The following is a 26,533-nucleotide window of genomic DNA, read 5'->3' as shown; positions in this document are numbered from 1 at the left end:
GCTTAGTGTTTAAATTGATGCATACAAAATAAGGGAATTGAGATCTGCAGTGCATTGCCTAGACTTACTGAGTTAAGACCCTTTCTTTGGGCTCTGAGTAAAAATTGTCTCTGGGATGTCAGGCACTAAAACACAGGGACCCTCCAATTTCCCCGCAGCCTCTTGGACCCCAGCTGCCTAGACAGTGACCCTTCAAGTCACAGCAGCTCCCATACTACCAGATTTCCTTCTCATGGAAAGCAGATAGCAGGCATCCGCATCTAAGCTGAACACACAGCAGGATCTATGAGGAATTGCTCCTGGGCTACTCAATTCAGCGGTAACAGTGCGGTCTGTTCCTGATGTTACAACAGCAAAACCTAAGATGGCAAAATAAGTTCCTCACCAAATAATCTTCATGAAGCTAAATAGTGCTGCTCACAGGACTAAGCATTAATACAAATAATAATGCTGAGGCTCCCACACACCATCAAAAACTATTTGCCAGTCTTAGAACTGCAGCCCAGTAGTACCATGGGAAATGAGGGGAAAACCAGAGCTTTAAAAAGTTGTCTAAGTGCAGCAGCACTTCACCTACTAAGACCAGAAAGACAAAATCTTTCTTGCATTTATATTTCAGATCCAGAGAAACACAGAGCCTTCAGCGGCAGTTAGCTTCACAGTTGCAAGTATGCAGAAAAACCAAATTTACAAGCCTAAAACATTAACAACATTTTTGAAACAGTAGAAATGCAAGAACTGATCCCAAAATGGCCATGGGTTGAGTTATTCTTTTTGGGCTGAACAGAACCTTCCTTCACGGAGGACCATCACTTAAGGACGTTTTGCAGAGGTACTGCAAAGTGGCAGTTGCTTTGTTATCAGTTTTGTTTTATTTCACCAAGTGATACAAAAACAGATGAGACTCTCAGTCCCCACCAGATGTAACAGAGATGGCTGAAGAGGGTACCAGTGCCACCTGCCTGCCCTGTACCTGTCTCAGAAGCAACTGCTACCATCACCAGTCAACAGAGCACAGCAGGCATCACACTGCACCTCCACCACTGGAGTAACGCAGCAGATTAGCTTAACCTGTTTCTTGTGTTAGCTTAGTTTGCCAGGCTTTAATCTGCACAACAGGAAATGCAATGCACCCAAACCACCCTAGGAAAGTGGGCAAAATCCAGCATGGCCCCCTGCTCAGATCTGTAACTTCACCATTTTTCAGAGGCATGTATATTTTACTGTACTATTACATCAACTGCTTATGGGGCTCCCCCTGATTGCACCTGCCTGGGTTTGGTACCAGTAAGAGCTTTTAATTAGAGCTGACATGGAACTTCTATCTGCAAACACGTTTTGTTCGTAACTATCCCTGCCTCAAACCTGAAGATTCCTCCAAAGCAAAGCTGTAATCAAGAAGGGGTTAATTATCCTTCTGAAGAGTAAATGTGCTTTGAGCTGGAAAAGGCTCCAGGAGAGGAAGAAGGAGATGTGAATTTGTCAGATGGGGCGGATTGGATGCATATATTTTAATTGCTGTGATTCAGAAGGGAGGCAGCATTTTGTGTCATGAAAGACACTGTAGGAGCGGAGAGCTGCAGCTTGCCCCAATCTGACATTAATACAGTGCAGAAGGAAAAGCAGAGCAGCCACCGGGATAACTGTCAGCCTCCCGCAGAGCTCCCCTTTGATCATGCTGGGCCCTTGCGGGATGTAGAGCGTTTTATGATGACGCTGCCTGCTCCTCATCCTTACTGAGCGGGAGGCACACTCTGCTCCTTTCCCTCCCTCTCTCCACATTGGCCTTTTGTGCCTCACTGGATGCACCTCCGTTCCTCCGGCACATTTTGCTGTCCTGTCAGTGCTGCCGTGGTTGTTTCTTTAGTGTGTGAGCAAGACTTAAGCACTTATTCAGAGTAATCCTTAATTAGATAAAAATTAGATGCTTCTTGAGCACTGCCATATCCCACTACAGGAATGCCACAACAGATGGATTTATACTGAGATTTGCACTTAGAAATTTCTCTGTACCTTCAAGAATAGGTGCCGTGACTCTGAAGAGCAGCCACCCAACTAGGCATGTAAATTACAAAGCATGTAATTTAAATGCTGAGATGACAAGTAAATCTTCTAATTAAAGGATTCTTAGGTACCTTCAGTGGTTCCTGCTGGAACCACGGGATACTCCTGAGGACACAGATGTCCTGATCCACTTCTTCAACCCTGTCCAGTTCCTGGACCTTCCCCTTGTCATTAATGTGAGCACAACAGAGCGCCTTTGGCTCATTCACATTCAAGGTCTCATGTGACACTCAGGGTTCACCCAAGGACAGAGCTACAGCAGCTTCTCTGTGTTCTCTCTGTGACATCACAGTGGCCACCATGCAACAGGTGTGTAGAAAGAGCCCCTAAAGGCTCCTCATGTCTGCTGTAGTCTTCTTTGCAACAGATCATTTCCATCCGTCTCTCATAGCACAACTTTCTCACTCACCTCTCACTCCTGTTGCTTGCTTTGCTTCGCCCTAAAGCAGATGAGAAGATGGGACACACAAGACACAGTCCATGGAGGCCATCTTTCGCACCCCAGGTATGCTTGCTTTTATGTACAGCTGAGCCAAATGTGAAAGCCAAGGGGAATTTTTGCAAGATCCCAGGCAGAGCTGATGTGGTGAATGTACACCCAGCCAACATTTCAAGTAGGGTCAGGAGCTTTTTCCTCACTCGCTTTACATTTGGGCAACACCAGCTTCTTGTGAGTTGTATTCACTCAGGCTCAGAATAAGACTAAGCTGTAGATACAAAGCTACAAAGATACAAATACAGCATATTCATGCAGCAAAGTTTATCCATTAGTAAAGGACACCGATTTTTTAAGCTTTTCCCCCACAGAATTCATAGGTTATTCTGCTTTTAAAATGCCTGCAACCAAAGTTTTGTTTCAAGCAACTGTATAAATGAAATTGTGGATTGTAAGCTATTATTTAACAATTACATTTTTATACCGTTTGAGTTTACATTTGGTTTTCTCCCTCTTTTTTTTTTTTATTTTTTCTTTTAACACAAGTTTTCTGCTCTGCAGATGTCTGCAAATATTATTCAGCAAAAAGCATTTGAGGGCTTTTTAACCCTCAAAAAGTATTCCATCACAACTTCTATTTGTGAAACTTACCACATATTTAAAAGTATTGGTAGGTCCTGCCGATATTCAAATTCCAACTCAAAATTGTAAAAATATTTTGACATATTTCTGTGAGTAGTCAACCCCGTTAACTTCCACTTAACATGCAATTATTCAGGAATATTACTGATCATTATGTGGCTTTGGGGAAAAATCAGTACAACTTAAGTGTCCATTAGTGAAAGTGAAATGGTAGTAGAACACCTACAAAAGCACATGTGGTATTCCCATGAATATCAAATTAATTCATTATGATAGCAGTGGTAAAATGTTGAACTATTTCCTATTTCATGACACAAGATTTATTTCCCAAGGCTGGAATATAAACACAGTCCAGCAATTGTGTAGGAAAGGGTTTGTCATGGAAAGGCTTGTGGAAGAGATGCTCCTGGCTGTCTGTGTTTTGGTACTGGTGGTGCTCATTTCTTCTGTCTTTGCTGGCATTTGGATAACACTTATCTAACAGATCTTTCTTTACTAAATTCTGCCCTGATAAGAGAGAGTTGCTCTCCTGTTGCTTGGGAGAGCAACACTTGGCTTAAAGTAAGCTGTTCCATGCGCGCAGTTAGTGAGAACAGGCTTACCCCAATGCAGAAGATAAGGACGTACAACAACAGGAGTCAGGGAGCATCTCTTACATTGCAGAGCACACACCAGACTGTGCCTCTCCCCTTCCTGGCAGCCTGCAGGAGACAAGGGAGCAACAGCCTACAGCCCATCCAAGAGAAGCTAACTTGGTTTCCTGAGCTGTCAACACACAGGTCCATGGAGTAGGTGGTTTCTGCCCCATGCTGGGCTTTAAACATGATTCACACAACTGGCTCCTGAGAGCCATGGGTATCTAATGCATTCCCGTGGCACGGCACCATGGCATCTCGGTTCTCGCAAGCCAGAGGCTGCTCTTCAGACGTTTAGAGTTTCTGACCAGGTGTATCCATGTGGCTGAGAGCCATGGAGCAAGCAGGGGAGAAAGACCAGGAATGTGACATTTTGTAACATCTCTCTAGTGTATCATGCCATACCTACCCCTTATGGGCAGATGAATTCTCATCTGTTGCTCACTCATCACAGTTTCACTTTGGAAACCAGAATGGCAATAGGTAAAATCCATATTTCAGGCCAGGGTAGGGCATATGTGGTCACAAGAGACATTCCTTGGAAGAACAGTAAAAAAGTCTGGACACTGATAGTCCACTTTATGATGTCATAATCAGGAAGCAATTGGAAAATAAAGGATTAGGACCTCCTGCCTTGCAATGGATCTCTCAACTAGATCTTCTGCAATGCCTCCTGCTTCCTGATAGACAGGAAAACCTCAGCACGCACATCCTCTCATCTGAAGGTGCCACTGTACCTTCTGAAGCTTCTCCTGAAGGCTTCAGCTGTGCAAAAATTAAAACATGCTTTCAGTCCCACATTATGCTGTCAGAACATGCAATGATGCTTGTCTGAGGCAGGCATTTGCACCGTAACCATGATGACTGAGAGGAGGGAAGTGGATGATTTTGCAAAATACTTTGACCTCAGAGAGTTATTTGCACAGCACAGCTTTCCAAGTTGACACAGCTGATAGCTTTTTATATTGTTTTAATGGATGCTTTCTAACCAAAAGATCAACGTTTTGCATGTCTCCTCAGGTTTCCCAATTTCTATTACCTAACTTGTGGCTCTGTTCAATGAAAACAAAAAGCCATAACCTCTGAATGCACAGTAAGACCTAAAGACATATTTCCAAAAAGTTTGCAAAGATTATAAACTCTAATATAGGGAAAAAAAAAAAAAAAGAAAGAAAGAAATATGTAAGGAGCTTCCTAAGAAAATGTTTTAAGGAGTGTTATTTAAGAAATCTCAACAGTCTCCATTTAAAAGCAAAAAACTTATTTGGGCAGTTTATTCAGGAAGTGAGTATCACACTTCAAGGCACTTGAGGTGTAATCGGCATGGTTCGTATCATGTTCCAGCAATGGTCTGCAGATTGTCCCTTGCTCTCCGCTTGCCCTCCAGTCCATCGCCATTCAGTGACCCATTTAGCTGCTCAGTCACTAATCTCCTCCTTTAGGAAATATCTCCCAGCTGCCAGGGCACTTCACACCCATTACCTGTTGTCATCCCCTGTGACATCTATTCGGTCACCCAGAGCATTCCCCGGTCAAGTGACACCCAACTGATTCATCTCTTCAGTTTTGTAATTAAAAGTTTGCCGGCCTTGCAGGAGGGAGTGCCTTTTGTTTACTTAGGAGCTCAGGGCAATTTCTCCTGTGGGGTCCTGAGACTTTCCCAAGACAGTGGTCTGCAAATGCAATATCCTGCTGGGCAAAGTGTTCCCCAGAGTGGCAATACCCTTGGGGGTATCTTAACCATGATTTTTTTTTCTTTGGGAAGATTTAGGAATTCCCATCCAGGGTCATTAACAATGTTTAGAGAATCTTTATTACTGTTACATCAAAGCCAGCATGTCCCAGACCAAATAAAAAAGAACAATTAGGAAATGGAGAGAAAAACAGCTACAACCTAAACCAACATGGTTACGTATTTGACCTTTGCAAAGTGACACAAATCTCTCACAGCATTCCTTTGGCCAGAAGAGCTCTGCAGGGTCCAAGAAGCTACTTTAAAACCACATACAGCTGTGAAAAACCCCAGATGCTGAAGAAAAATCAAGCACAGAGACTAACCCCATTTAGTACGGCTTAAACATTGATCTAATGAGTTGCTGACAGTACTAAAGAATTAGATGCATTATTATTAATTCAATCATTTATCAGGTTTTAGAGTGTTGTTTGTTTGTTGGTGCATATGTATTTTTTTATTTCCTTGGCTTGGCAGCAGTGGGACATAGGAATGATTACAAATAGGGCAGAAAAACTGCCTTCCCAAATGCAGGTCACATGAGACAACTCTGAACTCTCCCTCTCTGACAAAGTAGATACTTTAGGCAGGCAAAACACAATAAAATTCAACGAGGTAGATTTTAACAATGATTTTCATCTGTTGTCACACAATAAGTTAATCTAAATAAAGCCAGTGTCAGTAGAAATATTGTAGATCTAGTTATGGATGCACTTCAGGAGTGTTAAATTGGGAGATGTGAGGATGCTGGAGAATGGTGCAAGGAAAAGCCTTGAAATCAGCCAGTCTTTCTTTAAGGATCTTGGCTCAAATGTAAGAATGCACAAATGAAATTTGCTGATTGCAATATTAATGTTGAGGTACTGTTAATATAGGGGACTATTAGGATATCACATGGAAAGTAATAAATGACAAATGGAGTAATAGAAATTGGATTAAATTCAATTATACCATCTGCAAGGTCACATGCCCAGGGACAAGTAGCAGAAATCTCTTACAAATAGGGAACTTTCAAGTAGGAACCAGCCGAGTACCCTACAGACTTTGTTACAGTTGTTCTTTATGCATAAATACAAAGCCCTGATATAAGTCAGCCATGAAAAAGCAGAAAGGCAAACTGGAGCCAGGCTGGACAGCCAGAAAGAAAGGAAAGTGAAAACCTCACTTGGCATTCTGTGCATCTGATCATCCGTGTTCAGGAAGGATTACTTCAGATGAAACAGATGTGGACAATGATTGGGGACAGAGAACAGTCATGAGTAGGCTGGAAATCAAAAGAAAATATTTGAATGTAGAACAGAGAAATTCTAGAAAAATCTAGGGCAAAACTGTATCTTCTATTAAACTGATGATCAATCAGCTTATGAAAGGGATTGTATGGCATAACCGTGGTGGTAAAGGATTTGAACACAAGAAACTCACAGCAAAATCCCTAAATTTAATCAGTGGGGCAGGAGAAAATAAGGTCAGGAGAAAAGAAAGAGCTCACCAAATAATTATTGTGAGGGTCTCACTTCGAGGAGAATGGGGAAATACCCGTCTTTGGTTTGTGAAGGTGAACTGCTGTCAGAGGAGTGCAAGAAAAAGTGCTGAAACAACTTGACAAATTAAATTGCAATAAATCACCACGACTGGAGCCTATTCATCTCAAAGTTCTGAAGGAGCTAAACAAAATAGCTGAGCTATTAAACATATGTAATTTATCATTAAAAACAGCTAGTAGATCAGAGATTTGGAGGGGAGCCAGCAGTACTCAAGATCTATAAATTAAACAGGTACCCTGGGTGAGCCTAAGGAGCATTGCTGTGATTTTACCACTGCTGGCCAGGGCAGGAATGCTGCCAGCAGCAATGGTGGGGCTTTCGAGGGGCCACACGCCTCACATGAACCACAGCATCTGGGGTCAAAAACATTGCCTAGCTTAGATCTGGGTTGCATTGAAATACATGAGATGGAGGCTAAGGATGGAAGAATTTACCCTTCTAGAGATGACAAGCTCCCAGCATTAGCCCATGGCATCATGCAGTTCCATGCTATGCCAAGGCTCCCTGTAGAGACTAACTTATGGGCTTCTCTTACATATTGATTTCAGTAAGCCCTACTCACTATCAGAGGGCGGCTAGGATTTTTTGGTACTTCTTTACTGCAGTCTCTTCTATGGATCAGGATACCATTATGCAAAATGTTGTACAAACAGCAAACAGAAAGCACAGAGAGTACTATCCAATTATGTAGCAGAGACAGGAAAAGCCTGGGTAGACAGATGGTACTACACCACCCGGATCAAGAGGATGGGCAGGCAACCCTGAACACACAGTGTTCCCTGAGAGCTGTTCAGTAGTATTTGAGGACTGTACAGGGGTGCATCAAGTGCAAGGGAGATGGGGTTCAAAGCTTTACATGCTCGTTTCCTGTAAGCAAACAATGGTGTGACTGTAAAACAGACAACAATAATCTTTCCAAGATCAGACTTGATTACCTCTCTTTTTTCTTTTTTTTTTTTTGGTTTCACAGAAGTGCTATTACCAGCCCGTGATTTTTTGCCTTTTTTCTTTTTCAAACCATTTAAATATTCCCTGAGAGAGGTGCAGGCAATGCATAGCATATTAAGCCTAAGGGCAACAGGCTTTCTTTTTGAGTTCCTTTCCACAGACCATTTACAAGCAGTTAATGGCTTACAAGTTAAAAACTACCATTTCACACTCTCATGCATAGCAAAGAAGGGGCTGTAGCACAGTGGAAAAGAATCCAAATTTGGCAATTTATATCTTATGAGTATTAGAGCATATGCATTCATAGTTTCGTAGACAGATGACAGTTCTTCTGCTTATACTGGTGAATGCATAGAACTATTCTTGCCCTGGTCCAATTTATAAAAACTTACTCTGGGAAATCACTCTTTTTTTCTTCTTTTTTCTTTTCTCTTTTACATATACAGCTTCAAACATGCTATCTACTAAAGGTAGACATAAGTAACATTGGAGAAGGATGTTAAGTGGTGTGTTTTACAGCAAATACAACCGTGAGAATTTGAAAACAGAACTAGATGGGTCGATGTATCCTGAAAGCTTATCCCAAATCTCTTCTGAAAGAGTTGCATTGAACTGAAGATTAAATAAGCACTGTCAACACTGAATTTATCCTTCAAATGTTGGCAATTTCAGAGCTCTAACATAAAAAGAAATGTAGAGGATGAAGTGGAATTAACAAAGAGTTCAGCTGATGATGGGCTTTGAGACCCCAGGTGCCCTGAGCTGGAGGGCCGTGACTGTAGAAATGATGAACTCCCAGCCAACCCCAAAACAATGAAGGATTTGCTGTTCCACCTAGATGCATGGCCCCAAGGAATCCATCACAAGGTACTGAAGAGAGTTCTCCAGTGTCATTGCAAGACTTCTCTCAATTATTTTTCAATGGTCTTGGGAATCTGGAGAGGTCCCAGTTGACTGGAAGCTGGCAAATGTTGTTCTAATTTTAAGGAAGAGCAAGAAAGATGACAGGGGCAACTATGACCTCTCAGTCTCACTCCAGTGCTTGATAAAATTACGGAGAAAATGATGGTGGGAGTTATGGAAAAACACCTGAAGACAGTGAGGTCGCTGGTTACAACCAACGGGTTCATGAGGGGAAGGTCCTGTTTCACTAACTTAATTTCATTTTATGACAAGGTCACCCATTTGGCTGACCAAGGGAAGCCAGTTGATGTTATCTTTCTGGATTCAGTAGAGCTTTTGATACTGTTTCTCACAACAACCTTCTGGACAGAATGTTCTGCACGCAGTTGGACAAAGACATAATGTGATGGGTGAGCAATTGGCTGACAGCTTGAGCCCAAAGAGCTATAGTTAATGGGGTCACATCAGGCTTGCCATCAGTCACTAGCAGGGTTCCCCAGGGCTCCATTTTAGTGCCAGTTCTCTGTCATGATTCCACCACTGCAGCCTCACTTCGAATACACTGTGCAGTTTTGGGCTTTACTGTAAAGAAAAGGACATAAGTAATAGAGAGTGTGCAAAGGAGGGCTGCAACGATGGGGAAGAATCTGAAGGAGACGACCTATGAGGAGTGGCTGATGTCCCATGGTTCATTCAGCTCAGAGCAGAGGAGGCAGAGGGTGAGCAATGAGAGCTAAGTATGACAGCTGCAATTTAGGAAAAGGGAGATAAGGTAAGCACCTTCTTAGCTTTAACAAGATTGTCAAGCTAATTTCAAATACTATTTTGTACACAACGTCAAAAATAAAAACACCTTTATTCCGGTTGAAAAGATCCCCAACCACCCATGAAGGCAAAGCATGGTTTAAATGTAAGTGAAATGTTATTCTCTGCTCTAGTGGCATCAATGAACTTTTGCTTGAAAGAGAATTTATCCCCTAGCCTGCAAGTTCCGCAGTGCTGATAATTCCTGATGCACAGGCTTGTAAGATTCATTGACCTATTTAAATTCATTTCCCTGTTAAAAGGCCTGATTACCCCAGACCAGCCAAACTAGTCCCACTCAGTATCTAAATGCGACATCATCACTCCAGACTGATCCATTATCATCTGATAAGGATGCCAGGAAGCAGCAAACATACAAAGTGGGGAGGGAATGCAAGTGGGAAATATCTGACATTCAAAGAGGGTGCTTGAAGCTGGCTTAGTGAATGCTAATGAACAGTGAGTTTGGACCATTTCCTGCTTATGCTAATAAGAGTGTTGCTTTATCAGAAATTAACCAGGTTTAAATGCCAGACCTGTGTGAAGCATTAATATGGTTGAAGAATACACCTAAAATCCCTTTTGCTTTAAAAAATGTAGTGCTATTTTGGAACCAGGTCAGGAGACAAGTCTGTTGTAACTGACTCAGTTATAATTATAGTACAGATCAGGCCCTGACTCCACTGTAATTGTATAGTATGACAGGCTCGTGCATGAACGGAGAGTAGGAGTCTTGGCTAGAGTGAAACAAATTCTAATATCATAAGCATAACAGAGAAAATCATAAGTGCAGATTCATAGCTGAGGATGTAACAGGCATGGACTGATGCTGCTGACCTGGGAGGGGCCGGCTCAGCTCCATGCCACAGCTCCACAAAACAGCCTGGCTACAGTCACAGTGTTTGACCAGGATGGCAATGAGTAGTGGTGTGGATTTACCTTTTAGATCACTGGCAACCAGTGGTATTGCACGGGTAGATCTTTTACCTTACCACAGTAGAGAGATAACTGTGAAGGTGGGCAAGCACCCACCTCTCAGAGCTAAAGCCAGTGTTGTGTAGGTACCTCAGTGCTCACACAAAATGTGGGAGAGGTGATCAGCTCCTTAGACTGCGCTTGCATTGTGCTAGGCTCCCACACGCTCTCCTCCTCTGCCTTCCTGGCATAACCTGTGAGGCCCCAGCAGCTAGCAGGAGCCTGCAAAGACTACACCATCAGCACACATCTTCAGCAGCCACCTCCACAATGCAAAACATGACCTACATACATGGTGTGGGACAGGCAGCCACCAGTGACACTGCTTCTCCAGACAGATCCACAGGTTTCCATATATCAGGCTTTGATGCCTCAAGTTTCCATGTACCAGCCTTTGATGCCTCAAGCTTTGGTTCGAAGTACTCAGGGCACCAAGGAGAGAGGGAACTGCAGGGAGCCACCAAGAGCAGGTGTCTTCAGTACCTCACCTTGAACGTCCTTGGCTGCAGAGAGGTAGTGAATGCTCTCCCCAGAGTACATTCTCCTGTTACACCTTTCCTTTGGGATTTGATGATGATATCAGTGCCTTTTATAGAACCGGGCAGTGGTTTAAGTACTTCGATGGACTTCAGGAAACAGAAGTTCAGGGCCCTTCTCAGGTTTATGGATTCACATCTGACCTTTCTCGCTTCCCAGAACAGCATCCTTTAATCACCAAGCTCTAGGCTACAGAGAACAAACGGGTTCTCCACACCCTTCCAGTGCTGTGTGGAAGATACAATTCTCTTTTTTTCACTGTAGTCTTCCAAAAATGAGTGAGGAAGGGAGACATGATTATCCATTTCACATTAAACAGTTACTGGAGTTGACATTTGAGTGTACAACAGAAAAACAACAGATGGGTATTGGCAGATGGAGGAACATGAAGAAACAATGAGACATCTTCAACCACTCTTCTCTGCTTCAGAAACATGTTATTGTTTCCCCTACCATCTCTTTTGACCCTATCCCCATTTTCTAGTGCCACTCCATATGCTTCCTTTCTTTCCCTCCATATGTCTTAAACATGTGAAAAAAAAAAAAAAAAAATCTTAATTCTTCTGGCCCTATTCAGCTAATTTTCTCCCCATTTGCAGTCTGCATTCTGTTTCCACTAGACCATTGAAACAGCTTCCAGCACTACAAGCATCCACCAGCGAGCTCTTCCTCCATTCCATTTTAGGGTGACTGCACTCCCTTCCTGAAAACCACCTGTTCTCCAGCTTTCAGAAACACCTCACATTTCTTGTTTTACTCCATTCCCATGCTATGACACACTTCCACAGCTTCCACTATCTCTCACAAACTCAGCAATTTAACTTCTTCATTTCCACTTTGCCTTGCTAACGAACTTCCTTTACTTCGTCAGCTGAACTTCCTGAATATCCCACTGCAGAAAGTCATATGCCAACAAACTAAATCTCAAGCACTTTAGTTCCTTCTCTTCCTTAATGCTTGTTAAACATACAGGTTTATCATCTATTTTTGACTTACTACTTCTCATCCAACTTCTTCACTGTAGCTCCACCTTAAAATTCACACATCAACGTTTCATCCACCAACTACAACAAAGAAATGTAAGAGTACTTATTAGTTATAAATAAGCCATTTAATCTGTTTTTGCTCCTGATTCTTTACCTAAGACTATTTCTATCTTACGTTTCCCTTGGATCAAATCCCATTCTTCAAGTCCTTTCACTGGCTTTCCTATTAAATTCAAGTCTATTCCCTCACCTCCAAGGACTTGCACAACTTAGTGTTTTTCTGTGTCTCCTCCTAAGACACTTCATTCGCCACTTTCAAAGATCATGCCTTTTCCCTCTCTATTCTTGGAACTGGCTCAATCCATCTAATTTACGCTGGCCCGCCTTTGAGAAGAGCTATAAATCATACCTTCCTTGCTCTCAATATTAGAAATTACTAATAAAGACAAATTGAGGCCAGATGCAAGCAAACTCTCACACTTGTTTACTTACATTTCATTGTTTATTTGAAAAAATCATTTGTAATTATAAGCCGTAATAAGACCTTTGCCTCTCCTGATGTCCCTCCCAGCACCTGGCACATTTTGAAATACATATGAATTACTCTCACAATACTGTGAAACTGAACTAACATGTAAAACTTCTCAAAATTAATTTCCTCCAAAATGTGATACCTAAATTCAGTACTTCATTTGGAGCCTGGCATGCAATATAATTACAGTGGAAGGTGAAGTAAAGAGTAGTATGAACATTTTGTGTACCTGCTATTCACCATCTGTTCTTTGCAGTGACAGAATGATACAGACTCTTTTCACAGAGGGGCCTTTGATTTGATGGAAAAAGAGAGGGGTCTTCTTTTATCAGATATTACAGAACTATTTTTGATTTTTAAGATCTAAATTAAAGGAATACACTTAGCGGGCTGTGGTGTTGTATTAGAGGACTGCTAACGCTGGAATCCATAAATCAGTCTGTCGCTACCACTGAACCACAGGGCTGTCCTAGGATGATCACGAGTTAGTAGCAACAGTCCTTGACCATCCACATTCCTTTCTGGAGTTTTCATAGTATCAGAATCATTAAGGCTGGAAGAGATCATCATCACTAAGATCATCTAATCCACTTGTCCACCTACCACCACTATTGCCCTCTAACCACATCCTTCAGTGTCACATCCACACATTCCTGGAGGTGTTCACTCCAGGGGTGTGACTCCACCACCTCCCTGGGCAGCCTGTTCCACTGCCTGAATACTCTTACAGAATATTTCCTAATGTCCAACCTGAACCTTCCCTGGCACAACTTGAGGCCATTACCTCTCATTCTATGTTTTCTCTGGATTCTGGGCACTGAAACGGGAAGCCAGAAGCACTGGAAGTTATCTTAAAAAGATTATGAAGATGTCAGACAAATAGGGTCAAAGTCATTATGGCAAACACCATTATTGGACTTGCAGTGATCCCGTGAACATTTGCAGTTAGAGGTGGCAGTGGCCCTTGCCTCACATGTGGGCATCCTAACCGGGAGGATGCTGCACCGTGGGATGCTTCCTTTCCTTTACAGCGAGCACCCCCTGCCCCTGCTTGCTTGACACGGGGGCAAAAGCCGAGCGGGTAACCAGTCAGGTGGAGGTCAGCAGCCCGTGTCCCTTCACCTGCCCTCGTAGGGCGACGGCTCCCTGGGGGCATCCACTCGGCCCCCTCCCCGCTCCAAGTGAGCCATACGCCTCCGCCTCCTGCCCCGCCGTTCAGCGGCAGCTTCTATTCCTTTAAAAGCACCCAGCGCGGGGCAGGGGAAGGGTTAACCTCCCGGAGCCAGACGGTCCCCTGCTGATCCGGTAATGAGTAAGCACCGTCGCTGAATGTCAATAGCCGGGCGCGAACTCGGGTAACCCGTCGGCGGGCGGGGGATCGGCCTGACCCCCAGCCCCGGCCGCCCTACGTGCCGCTGGACCAGCGCGGCCCTCCCGCAGCAATGTGCCTGAGTCAGCTGCTGGGGGAAACGCGATCCGCAGCGCTCAATGGCTCCGCGTTGCACAATGTGCGGCCGGCAGAGCCCTGCTAACTTGGGGAGCCACCCAGTCTTTTTAGGATTTCCAGGAAGAGCTCTGGCATCTGACCTTCAACTGTTATTAAAAGAAATCAAAAGGTTGTATAACAGTTTGTCAGAGCTTTGCGTTTCTTGAGAGGAGTTGTGTTTCAGCAAATGCCTCTACATTTCTGAGCTTCCCAGGTTCTTTATTTCTTTACTTGTTTATCCTCTGGTAAGTATTTATTAATGGAAAGACTTATTCCTGCGCCGTACTTGTTTATCTTTCAGGGGTTTTGTTTTGTTTTTCAATTGAGCAGCAGAAGGGTCTCCCACGCATCACATCGCTCTGTCTGCGGGTTTGGGCGCTGCATTGTTGTGATAGCGATCTCCCAGCTGTCCCTTTTTGCCGAGGAATCCCTCCCTTCGGCTGGTTCTGTGCCTTATCACCACACTTTGTGACTGAGGCCATTAATCCACCTGTCCCCCGTAAGAGCAGCTCCGTTGGTGTGCGTACCAGAGGAGCCGGATGGCACGAACCGTAAGCCTGCCATTAATCCCGTTAGTAAGGGATTAAAGCAAAGCCCTGCAAGTAGGAAAGGCTGATTTGATTGTTTGGAACTATAACTTAGCTCTCTCTTATGGAAGCCGTGTTTGCTGCGAGTCACATTTCACGATTTGCATATTTAGTCTCTGAGGAAATCAAGGTTAAATATAGCAAGGAGATTCTGCCGGCTTAAACTGGTAGCACAGCTATGCCACTTCAGCCTGACAGTCGCTGGGATGTCAGGAGCAGAGCCCTTCCTCTTGCCTGGCAGTGGCTGCATCCTATAATGCTTCTTATATTGTTAGCTTATGCTTCACCGGTGACCTTTGCGTGCACTTTGCTGATGTACCAGATAGGCCACATACCTTATTTTAGTAGATGAGAAGCAGCAGAGGAGTTAGGCTAAAATAAATACCTCGCACCACAGTTTTCAGGAAAAGATTTATAAAAGCAAGGCAACAGAAAGCTGAACAGCACCATATATTCCCCGGGTGAGGCTATCGTACAGAGCAACATCAATCTCATTAAAAAAGGTTGATGCCGCCACTGTGTTAGAGCTTAGCATTCTGCTTCTTCCTCAGCCTTAAGAAAAGACCTATAAATTATTAATACTAACATCAGTGCAAGACAACAGATGGTAAAGATTACTTGGAAAAAACCTTCACTTTAGCATATTAGGGCCCTAGTTTCACAGCCCATTGGGGCTGTTTCCTCCCATCCAGTAAGGGAAATCCTGGGCACTGCTATGGGTGGCCTTGTGAGGGTGATGGCATTAGCCATTGGTCATGCCAGGAACAGGACCGAGAAGGAGCAATCCCAGAATTAGGAAGGCCTTCAGACAGCCCACATGCCTTCCTTGCTGAGGTGTGCTGAGCGCTCCGTGCTCCCAGGTGGGATCCACTGTGTTTTCACGCTCTGCACAAAGAAGAAAAATGCATTTATCAGTTTGGAATTGTTCTTGAGCCAGTGTTAGTATGAGAACTGAAGTATTATCTCAAAAATATGTTGCATTATTCAGTAATTTTGCAAGCAATGGAGTTATTGTAATGTTCTCTAAAGCCAGTAAGTGCAACTTCTTTATGTTTACAAATTTGTTAAAACTTATGTCAGGCAAGTAAATGAGGAATTTCAGAGTGCGGGTGTACTGCATTGTTTTTCTAGGTAGTGCTTGCTAACAGCAGAATGTGACCTTCACTCTTGTTCTGGAGCTATCGGCATGTGGCCCTCCTGCCCACAGGGCTGCTCCCTTCAGTTTTGCACAGTTCCGTGTCAGAGCCTCAGATGCTAGAGGACTTACCTCACCTTTTAGATATCTACACAGATGTCTTCTCACGGACCATTACTTCTGCAAATGCATATGCCCTGTGAGTATTTCACTGTGGTTAAATCACGGCTCAAAACACAACCCTCAGGTCCCTCAGTCTCTGGATATTGTGGAAAGTTTTCCACAAAGCTTAAATATTGAAGATGTAAGGTAGAACTTCCATTCCAGATTTATTGCCGTGGGCCCATGTGTGGTCAGCACAGGGCAGTTCTGTTCTTTCTGTAAAATGGGTAGTCAAGCTCTTCATTCATCAGGTTTTTGTCAACAGAATTTGAATCGTCTGCTCTAGAGAGGCCACCAGTTCATGGCTGAGGATGTGATGGGACTGCTGGAAGATTCCTTCAGCATTTGATTTGTACCTGTCTGTTTTCTTAAACTAGTAATATCTATTTTCCTGAATAAATATGGTTAGCTACTTCATATAGATAGATAGATAGATATAGTCATATTTCCTCACAGAATCGTGTGTTACCTTGGCTTTCAACATTCATTGTGAAGAGAAAAATGTCTGTGTTTGCACAGCTGCAAATCCAAAACTGTCCTGGTGACATTACAGTTTCACTCACAGGGACTTCAGCCTTGTTTGATGACCTGAGAAGTTGTAGAGTTGTGCTCTTGAGGAGCAATTCTGTGGTTTATCACAGTCCATGACTCAGGAATGAGATGATGGAAGAGCTGTTGCCAGATTTCAACAAATCATGAAATGATGGATCCTTCCTTCCTTCCTTCCTTCCTTCCTTCCTTCCTTCCTTCCTTCCTTCCTTCCTTCCTTCCTTCCTTCCTTCCTTCCTTCCTTCCTGTCCTTCCTTCCTTCCTTCCTTCCTTCCTTCCTTCCTTCCTTCCTTCCTTCCTTCCTTCCTTCCTTCCTTCCTCCCTTGCCCTTGCCCTTGCCCTTGCCCTATCCTTCTTTTAATGTATTTTAATCTTCTAATAATACAGTCAACAAAACCAAGGTAGTCAGTTCTTGTACTTCATTCTAGAATTATTTTCTCCCCCCAGAATTCCATCTTACAATCCCCTAATTTTGGTTTTAAAAGGAATTCCCCAATGATCTGTCCCATTGCCATTAAAGATGAATTCAACATTCAGATTAATATTAGGCATAGAAAGAGTTCAGATATTAGCATCTGGGAACTCTTAACATTCAAGCAGGAGAGATTTGGGGCTATTTCTTTGCCTCCTGGATGAGTTTCCAGGCTCTCCATCCCATCATTGGTAGCAGAAGGGTGAAATTATGGGCTCCAGAGGCAGAGACTGTTCTCTTCCCCCAGCCTGTGGAGGGTTACTGAGGTTCCCTGGGTGTGAGGGAGAAAAGCAGGAGAGTGTGTGTAAAAGCAAAATGTTGAGATACATGTAAAGGTGATCTTACAAAAGGAGCACTGGCTGTCCTACACTGATTCTCCCTGCTCTAAGCTGCAGCTGGGTGACAAGCTCAAATTCAGAGCTGTGGACTGTGTTAAGTCCCTGTGCATCCAGCCTTCCCCAAATATTTGCAAGTCCTGTTTACACCCAGGAAGGAAGAGGTCTGCAGTTCTTTAAATTATGAGATATAGTCCCTACTGAAGTGGCCTTTTTGATTGATGTGAACCAGTTGGTCTTGGGGAAATCAAACAGTGATGAAGGGCCAGGGAAGCATTTTTGGCCCAGCTGTTAGGTCTTAGGGCTCGAAAGATGATAGGAAGACACTTTGGCATCATGCATATACATATAGAGGGTTTGAAAGTCTCTGCCAAGTTTTTGTAAATATAGGATTAACATAGTTCAAAATAGTGAGTGCCATCTATCTCAAGAAATAATGTGGTACCCATACAGCTCTACATGTTATGCTGCTTGCATGATGTGAACGCTCAAGTTGTGATATGCACTATGTTTTGTCTCTGATCAGCTATAAAGAAATAATGCTGCTACTAAAGAGAACTTTGCAATGAAACAAATATAACTGAATATATTGCTATGTCTGAGATACCAGAAAACAAACAAACAAACAAAAAAAGGCTCAGTAAGATTCCTGAGAAGGGAGGGAAAGTGCTTGTAACTCCATGGAGGCACTAAATATTGAAGGGAGAAGTAGACCTTGGGAGGTAATGAGGTCATAGAGTGTCAGAGCTTGGGCTGGGAGATAGGTAGAGCTTCAAAGGAAGAATGCGAGCAACTGGGATTGTGGGCTGCTTTTACGTCTGTCCTTAAACTGGAAGATGAAAGACTCTGCACTCAAAGGACCTACCTTCCTGTTGCCTTTTACCTGCTGAGCTTATTTGTATCTATGCAAAGGGCATGTATGCTGCCAGGGTTCTTGTGCGCTGGCTTGTTGCCTGGCTGTATTGTATGATCCAGATTATATGCTGGGCCTGACATACATGGGGATTCATTCACCCTACCACATACTGCTGCTGATGCTGTCCACCTGCTGTGCTGGTAAGGGGTGTGAATCTTCTCACTGTCATGGGATCGTGTATGTGTAACACAGTGACCACAAAGGCAAGGGGCTGGAATCCTGTCAGATTTTCACATTTTCCATCATCCTGCCAAGCACCAAGGCATAGTGCAGCTGCCCATCCACCCTTGCAGCAGAACTGAGAACACAAGAACTCCATTGTTAGCCATACAGGTAGCCTTCTGGATGATGAAGGAACTTGTGTGTGGGAATTGGGCAGGAATGGGTGAGAAGGAGGGGTATTCTTTGGGGTCCCCAGTCATAGAATCATAGAACAGTAGAGTCGCAGAATCATAGATCATTAAGGTTGGAAAATACCACTAAGATCATGTAGCCCAACCATCAGCTCATCATCACTGTGCCCACTAAACCATGTCCCTGAATTGCCCAGTCCTTTCCTGAGAGGAAAAATCTAGCTATCAGAAGAGCATGGGAACTGTGTAGGGAAAATGCTGAAGGATGAGGAGTTGGTGGAGAGCTCTGTACAGTGTACTGTGCTTTCTTTCTTTATTATTATTAGTCTCATTTTGCTTGTGGGAGTGTTTATTATGAGGCTGTAGAAATGCTTGGGAATGTCAGCATTATATAGCGTGCATCAGGATTTACTGCAGTTAAACCCCAATTACTCCAAAGGTATTAAAGGGTCCTGTGTGGGTTATTCAGAATTCATCCGCACCTGCTTTAAGGCTTCTTTGTGCAGTCTGAGCAAATGATAACAGACTGTAAATGGAGAAAAGAGAAATGGAAAGGAGGAAAAATTGATATAAAAGAGAAACAAGATTCATATTTGTGGTCCATTACAGCCAAAGGCACAAACACCTAATCTAACCCCTGAGGTTAGTCCTAAATATCAGTGCAGGCAAGTCCCTGGGCAGCTGCCAGAGTCTCAGGGCAGATAACATCAGGACAAGTCGAGAAGAGGTCTCCAGTCTCGCCTGAGTTTTAATATACTATTAAAATAAAATGAGACAGCAATTAGTTTCTCCTCAGCTATTCCACAGCATAACTTCATCGGTCAATTAGTATGAATAAATAAATATAGCTCTTGAATTATTAAAATGCAAATAGAAGCAGCATCTGCACTTAGTATTTCACTGTTCCTTCTCCACTTTGCTTGGAGTTTTGACTCGGTTGGCATTAGAGGAGTGTGATTGTCTATTCTTAACTCTTCCCAAACTTTTAATTCTTCCTTAGGATGAATTTCTTATTCCAATAATACTCTTCTAATCTTGGCTCAAGATATACAGGTCAGATTATCAGAGCATCTGCATTCAGAGAGCAACGACCAAGCCTCCAGGAGCAATGGGGAGGTCAGTGATTTAAAAATAAATAAAACAGGGCGTTTATTTAAGTGCTTCAGTATGGACTTACTAACTTTAGGATCCCACTTACTAACATCTTGGCCTTAATCTTTTGCTGCATGAGCTATAGCAGAGTAAACAATGTCTGATTATCCTACCAGTTAATCCCCTTTCCTAGTACAAGAGGCAGAGACAAGGGTTGATTCGGGGTTAGGATATCTCCTGTGCGTGCCTGAAGGCCCGTAGCTGCCTTGGGTGGAGAGCCACTCAGCCTCTAGATCTGCTCAGGGAGGTGGAGCACCATGGGCTGTAAGATCCAAACCGCTGCCATTCTCACCTTTTGTAAGAATGTGTAATCAACACAGATTTCAGCCACCACCATTGTAGGTTTGGTTGTTTCCAGAAGAACTCTGAGGAAGCAAATTGGAATGTTTCCTAATTTGTTTGACTGAAAATGCCATAATTGGCATCTTTGGTCAGTGGAACTATTTCCTACAGATAACTCACTGCAGTTTTGTAATTTATCAAAGTATATGGTTGTCAGGTTGTTGGGTTGTCCCCTGAGAAAGGTATCAAAGGAACATGTAAAAAAGAACATGTTAAGTATGAAAGCTGCTATGAAAGTAATGACTCATATTTTATTATGTTGGTCCATGATGTCAGAGGTGGATGTAGGTGGTATGGCTGTAGAGATTGAACCTTCTCATAAATGTCCACTTACATTTTGGTGCCATGTGACAGATGGCAGCATAGGGGAAGTCTGACATAACAGTGTCTGACGAAGCAGTGTGTGTGAATCATAGAATCATAGAATATCCCAAGTTGGAAGGAACCCATAAGGATTATTGAGTCCAGCTGGCTCCACACAGGATCACAGGATCATCCCCAAAACTGTATGGCTGAGAGCATTGTCCAAAAGCGCTATTCTCCAGCATCTCATCCCCCAGTTTGTATGTATAGGTGGGGTTTCCCATTCCCAAGTGCAGAATCTGACCCTTGCTCATGTTGAACTTAATGCAGTTGGTGAATGCCCAACTCTCTAATTTTTAGATCCCTCTGCAAGGCCTCTCTACCCTTGACAGAGACAGCAGTTCCTCTCAGTTTAGTATTGTCAGCTAACTTGCCCAAAACACCTTCCAGTCAAATTTATGAAAACATTAAAGAGAACTGGCCCTAAAATGGAGCCCTGGGGAACCCCGCTAGTGACTGATTGCAAGCCTGATGTAACCCCATTTACTATAACCCTTTGGGCCCAACCTATCAGCCAATTGCTCACCCATCACATTATGTTTTTGTCCAGCTGTGTGTCTGCCATTTTTGTCTTTCTGAATCCAGAAAGATAACACCAGCTGGATTCCCTTGGTCAGCCAAATGGGTGACCTTGTCATAAAATGAAATTAAGTTAGTGAAACAGGATCTTCCCCTCATGAACCCGTGCTGGTTGTGACCAGTGACCTCACTGTCTTGAGGTGTTTTTCAATAATTCCCAGCATAATTTTCTCCCTAATTTTTACAGGTGCTGAAGTGAGATTGACAGGCCTCTAATTACCAGGATCTTTTTTTCTTGACCTTCTTGAATATTGGATCATTTACCACTTGACTGGGACCTCTCCAGAGTCCCAAGAGCCTTGAAAAATAGTTGAGAGAATTCTTGTGATGTCGGCCAGTTGAGTAGCCTTAGTACATGGAGCCTCATAAACTTATCTGCATCCAAACAGTGGGTGTGAGCACAGTGAGGTGGTGGGTAGCACATTTCTGCAGTGGTGACAGCAACAGTAGGTCATCCTCACTGGTGTAGATTTTTACAAGCGTGGCATCCAGGCTTTTGTTTATCACTTGTGAAAATGCATAACTAATGATGATGAGTGTACTGAAAAGTAGTGTTTTATAGCTGAGAATGTGCTGTATCAAATAACACTGTTTTGCTCTTTGCATTTGTTGTAGTCTCCATAGAAATAAACAGGAGGCATTACTTTTGGGGCAATCTATGTATTTGATTAGACTATCAATACATACAAAAGGAGTGTATAAGTCTAAAGAAGAAGAGCAACTTTAACTCAGTAAGCAATGGAGGACCTGAAAGCTGTAGAATATTTCTTTCCCTCCTCCTGAGATGCACCTGCACTCTGGTTTTGATTTTGAATTCTCAACGTAATGGCACACTTGCACATGAGAGTGGACTCTTCCCTATCTGCTTCAGGGATGAAAACACACTGTCCATGGCACAGTATCTCTAATGCATGTGGTGGGGACCCCAAAGTTCAGACCCAGGTGAGTAGCACTTTGCAATAAGAGCGGATTTATGAAAACAAGTAGTGCTGTGGATCCAGTACTGCATGGCATGTGCTCTGAGGGCTTCTGTTTCATGCTAGCTCCATCAAACTGACCTTCCGCACGTGCATGTGGACAGTTGGGTGATCTGTTAATCTGAATTAAAGCACTAGATTTTGGTGCACTATGCTTACAGTAGCAAGTTACTGCTGCAGCACAGCCTCCCCCAGAATGGTCCCCCAGCAGTGTTGTCTGCTTTGTAACATGTTGTGGAATGATGGGAAAGCAAGGCTTAGCAGGGCACCAGGGGGAAAAACACAGCTAAGGAGCATAGCCCAAGCTAACAAAGGTTGGTAGTGACCCACATCTGCCCAGGCAGACTCACCTCTGCAGCTACCCAGTCTGTGTTTTCCTACTGCTAAGTCTTCTGTGCTGATGACAATGCTGAGTTGCTTCTGTATGCACTTTTTTCCTCTTTGAAGGTGCTCGAGGCCCTCTTTGTGCTGAGTTTAGCTTTTCGGTTGGATTATGGCAATGGATTTTACAATGTTAATTTCAATGAGATTTATTTTTTCTTTTTCTTCTTTTTTTTTTTTTTTTTTTTTGAATTTGTTTGTTTAAATATTTATTTGCATTTTTCTTGCAAATTTTTTCTTTTTCATTCTTGTTCTGTTATTGCAAGTGTAAGATTTTCTCAGGCTGCAGTTTGGGCATGTTAATAAAACTCTTTCATATTGTACAGCTTTCAGGTAGAAATCATAAATGGGTTATGGCAGCAACCAGGCAAGGATGTGATTTGCAGTCTTGTGCTTGTTTTACAAGTGTTTCTGTCTGATCTGTGCTGGTGTGCAGTGTTTTCTCCTCTCTGCTTAGCTGCTGTGGCACGGGTTACTTGGATGTACCATAAATAGACACGCAGGCATGGCTTTTGCTTAATCTGATAATGAGAATGGGCCTCTAGTTCACTAAGTTCAAGTTATAGGCACATGTTAGTGGAAACTGCTACTTCGGGTTGCTGCAAATAAAGACAGAAGAGCAAATTGCATTTTGCTTGCATTCGCAAACATACCAGAGTTTTTGCTGAGAGCAAGAGGAGGAAGACAAGATTAAACCAGTCCTAGGGCAGGGCATGGAGTGGAACCAGCCTTGCACTTGAAGGTTGAGACCCAATTTTTGTGTCTGCAGGGGTGGGGTAGCCCACAGCATGCAGCCAGGAATACTCCTCTGTTTTCAACATCGAGTAGAAGTGCTCCTTCTCCACCTATGTGGGAAGAAAACCCAAAACATGCAAAAAGTCCTCCTCTGACCTCAAAGCCAATCTGGTGCAAAAACTGCACCATGGCATGCCCTATGGTGCCACATGGGCAGTAGAGGAGCCTGAAAACTGTCCCATGCAATCCCTCAACTGTGTTCATGGCCAAACTAATGTCAGCAGAGGTGAAGCAGAGGGTGATGTAATTCTAATAGCATCTGAAGTAGGTTTACTCTGACTGGAATGCACAGTTCTTACTGTGAGTGGAGAAAACTGCATGTACTTAAGTTGAGAAATTTCTGCATGAAACTGAAGCCTGAATTTTTTTGAGGGTTTTGACAAATTTGAGAGGCCACCAAACCTTTGTCTCCTCGAGCTTGAATGGGAACAAACAATTCCTTCGATGGCAGCTGGAGTCCCAGATAGTTCTGTGGAAGTGTACTGTGCAATGCTGCTTGAATTCTTCATATGTGATTTAAAAGTTGCCTCCTCTTTCTTGAAGAAAATAATATAGACTGTTGCAGAATGTTGTCTGATGGCAAAGGAGAGTTAGTGGTCTGAAACTGAGTGTTTGGCATGTTGAACTTTGGAAAAATATTTTGCTAGATAATAGATATTTTGACTAAGATAGTTTTCTTACTGCATTTATACTCCTCGTCAAGTTTCTCTAAGGAGTGATTAATCTGTCAATTCACAGGTTTTAGAAACCAGAATGGCTGTGACTGCAGGGAGGTATCTTTTTCAGTAGTTAGACTGCAAGAGTTTTCCTCCTCTTTCAGAAGGAAAGGAAATCTGGATAGGAAAGAGACAAGAGAAGATGGAGCCCATGAAAACAGCTAAAAGGAAAGAAAGAGAAGACTTTTAAGAAGGAAAACTTTACTTGTATGGAGATATGTAGGGTAGACTGGCAAGGGGGAAAGAAGCAAAAGTAATAGGTAAAGCAAGTGGAAGGAAAAAAGTGGGAAGATGGAATAAAAGAGTTTATAAAGATAGTTGGAATTGTTAATCTATTAGATGAGCTGTTAAAATATCATTTATTCTTAACTCCTACATTTGAGTCTACATTTTAAAAGTAATTGCTAGGGGAGTTAATATTCATTTTTTGGATGTGATTCAATTGGATTTCTCTGCTGTATATCTGTCAAAATTCTCCAGTATATATCTTCTACTGTTGTGTTGACCCTTTATTCAATCTGCACCCTGCAGAAGAGTAGCAACTGGTCATAAGGAAATGAAACTATTTGGAAATCAAAGTGTTCACAGAACAGAAACATTTTAGAGTTCACTGTTGAAGATGACCCTTTCCAAATGGAGATAGAAACACTGTGTTTCAGTGTGCTTGTATTTTAGGTACGATATGCATGAAGCATATGTAAAATGTAATTAAAATTATTCTTGATAGCAGGCTGATGATAAGTCATCTCCATTAAAGGAAAAGAATTAGGAGGGGAAAACCCCATCACCGTTATTCAGATATATGCTCTTTCTTCAGCTGAAGAGAAATCACTGTGTAGGGCTATGAGACTCATTTGCTGGCTGCGATTACTTCATTAGTATTGTTTCCACTTGTGTTTGATTTATTTGTTACATAGCAGAATTTGCTAAATAGTTTCTGTAACCAATTACTTGTTGTAGGAATGTGATACTCAAAACTAAAGCTACAAGTGAGATGACCCAGAGTAGTTACAGGCTGTGTTTTTGATCCCTGATTGGATTACTAGAAAATGGATTCTGATTCAAGTACATAGATCTAGACTGTTTTGTTTTCAGAAGCAAGGAAAAAAAAGAAAAAAAAAAAATCTACCAACTCTATTTCTTCTCCTAAATGGTCCTATTACTGAAGAAGACCTCTATGCACTGAGAGTGCACGTGCAGTGAGAGAAGTGTTCCTAAGGCAACTGCAAAATGAAATGTGAAATGGCTCTTTGTTTTCATGGTCTGTTTGTGTCCCGATTCAGGAATGTGCCTCCACCAGCCTTCTCAGTTTCTGATACACCTGTGGGCGTGAAACACTTGCAGCAGGGTAGGAGTATGCACTGAAGTTGAGTGCACATCCATTGCTAGGACCTTTTCCTTCTTTGTAAGCAAAGAAGGAAATAATATAATATTATTATTTATTTTTGCTATTAAAATAATATTTTAATAGCAAAGTAGTAACAGACAAGAACTGAGACTAAGGACTTCAGGTCAACATCAGCTGATTTATCCATGGCTCCTTCAAACCCTTGAAAATGTGCAATCTCAGTGAAGTTTGAGAAGTTGCCTTATATTCATAGTAGGTGTGTGTACAAGTAGTTATATATACAAGCCTTGAACCCCACTCCCACACAGCTAAATGAGATGGCTCTGGTAGGTAGCAGCTCTCCAAAAAGTGTTCTCCCAAACACTTGTCTTTTTTGGCAATTGGGTTTTTTTAAAAAGTGTAATAGGTGTGTGAGTGTATGATAAAATGTCCAAGGCATTTTGCAATGAAAATTCTCCCTTGCATGGGAGATCTTCATTCAAAATGCTAAATTAAGTGCAAGTCAAAGTAGTCTGCCTCTTCTATTGGTTCTGTTGTACATGGTCACTAATGGCTCCCTTTTCTTGAAGGACTTAAAAAATTAAAAGTTAAAAAATTTTATCTTTGGCCAGTGTCTGACTTTGCCTTTTTTTTTTTTTTTTTTTTTTTTTTTTTTTCCACCCTAGAATACAATGAGAAATCTCTTTTGAAAGGTTGAGTAGCCAGGTCACATTTCTGTGACCTTTTCTTCTGTTAGTGTTGACTCAAAATGCGGATCTGACATGAAAATGAAAATAGCTTGTCAAGATTTACAGTGGCGTGCAAGGTCTTGGAAATGGGTAAATGTGAGTCAGAAAGAGAGGTTCACATTGACTTAAGGGATTTTTCTTTATCATTGTATGTGATAAAAAGGTGCTGCAGAGCAAGGTATTTTTCTAAAGACACAAACTGTGCTTCCTCTGACAATTCTTTCACTAGATGATGGGAAATACTCTCAGCAAAGAGGAGCTAGCCCTAAACGGACAGTGGGTCAAATCTGTAAGCTTCCTGCTTTGATTGAATACTCAAGGAGCTGTCTGGGGCACTCTTGCCAGGCTAGGAGCAAGCAGGCAATTCTAGTGGGGTTTGTTCCTTATCTGCTGGGGAGTCAGCAGGGAAGACAACCCGA

The 26,533-nt window shown here is 42.6% G+C and overlaps 1 long non-coding RNA gene across 1 annotated transcript in view; it reads left to right on the top strand.

The window, feature by feature from the left end:
* The first annotated feature begins 2,340 nt into the window (after nucleotides 1-2,340).
* The window catches only part of LOC107322426, a 47,455-nt gene continuing 23,262 nt past the window's right edge, over nucleotides 2,341-26,533 (top strand). Inside the window, exon 1 of the long non-coding RNA XR_004309342.1 lies at nucleotides 2,341-2,569. This is a non-coding gene — a long non-coding RNA (uncharacterized LOC107322426). The remainder of the gene's footprint in view (nucleotides 2,570-26,533) is intronic.

The sequence above is a fragment of the Coturnix japonica genome, chromosome 1 (assembly GCF_001577835.2).
Source record: "Coturnix japonica isolate 7356 chromosome 1, Coturnix japonica 2.1, whole genome shotgun sequence".
Classification (NCBI taxonomy): Eukaryota; Metazoa; Chordata; class Aves; order Galliformes; family Phasianidae; genus Coturnix; species Coturnix japonica.
This window is presented reverse-complemented; position numbering and strand designations above follow the sequence as displayed.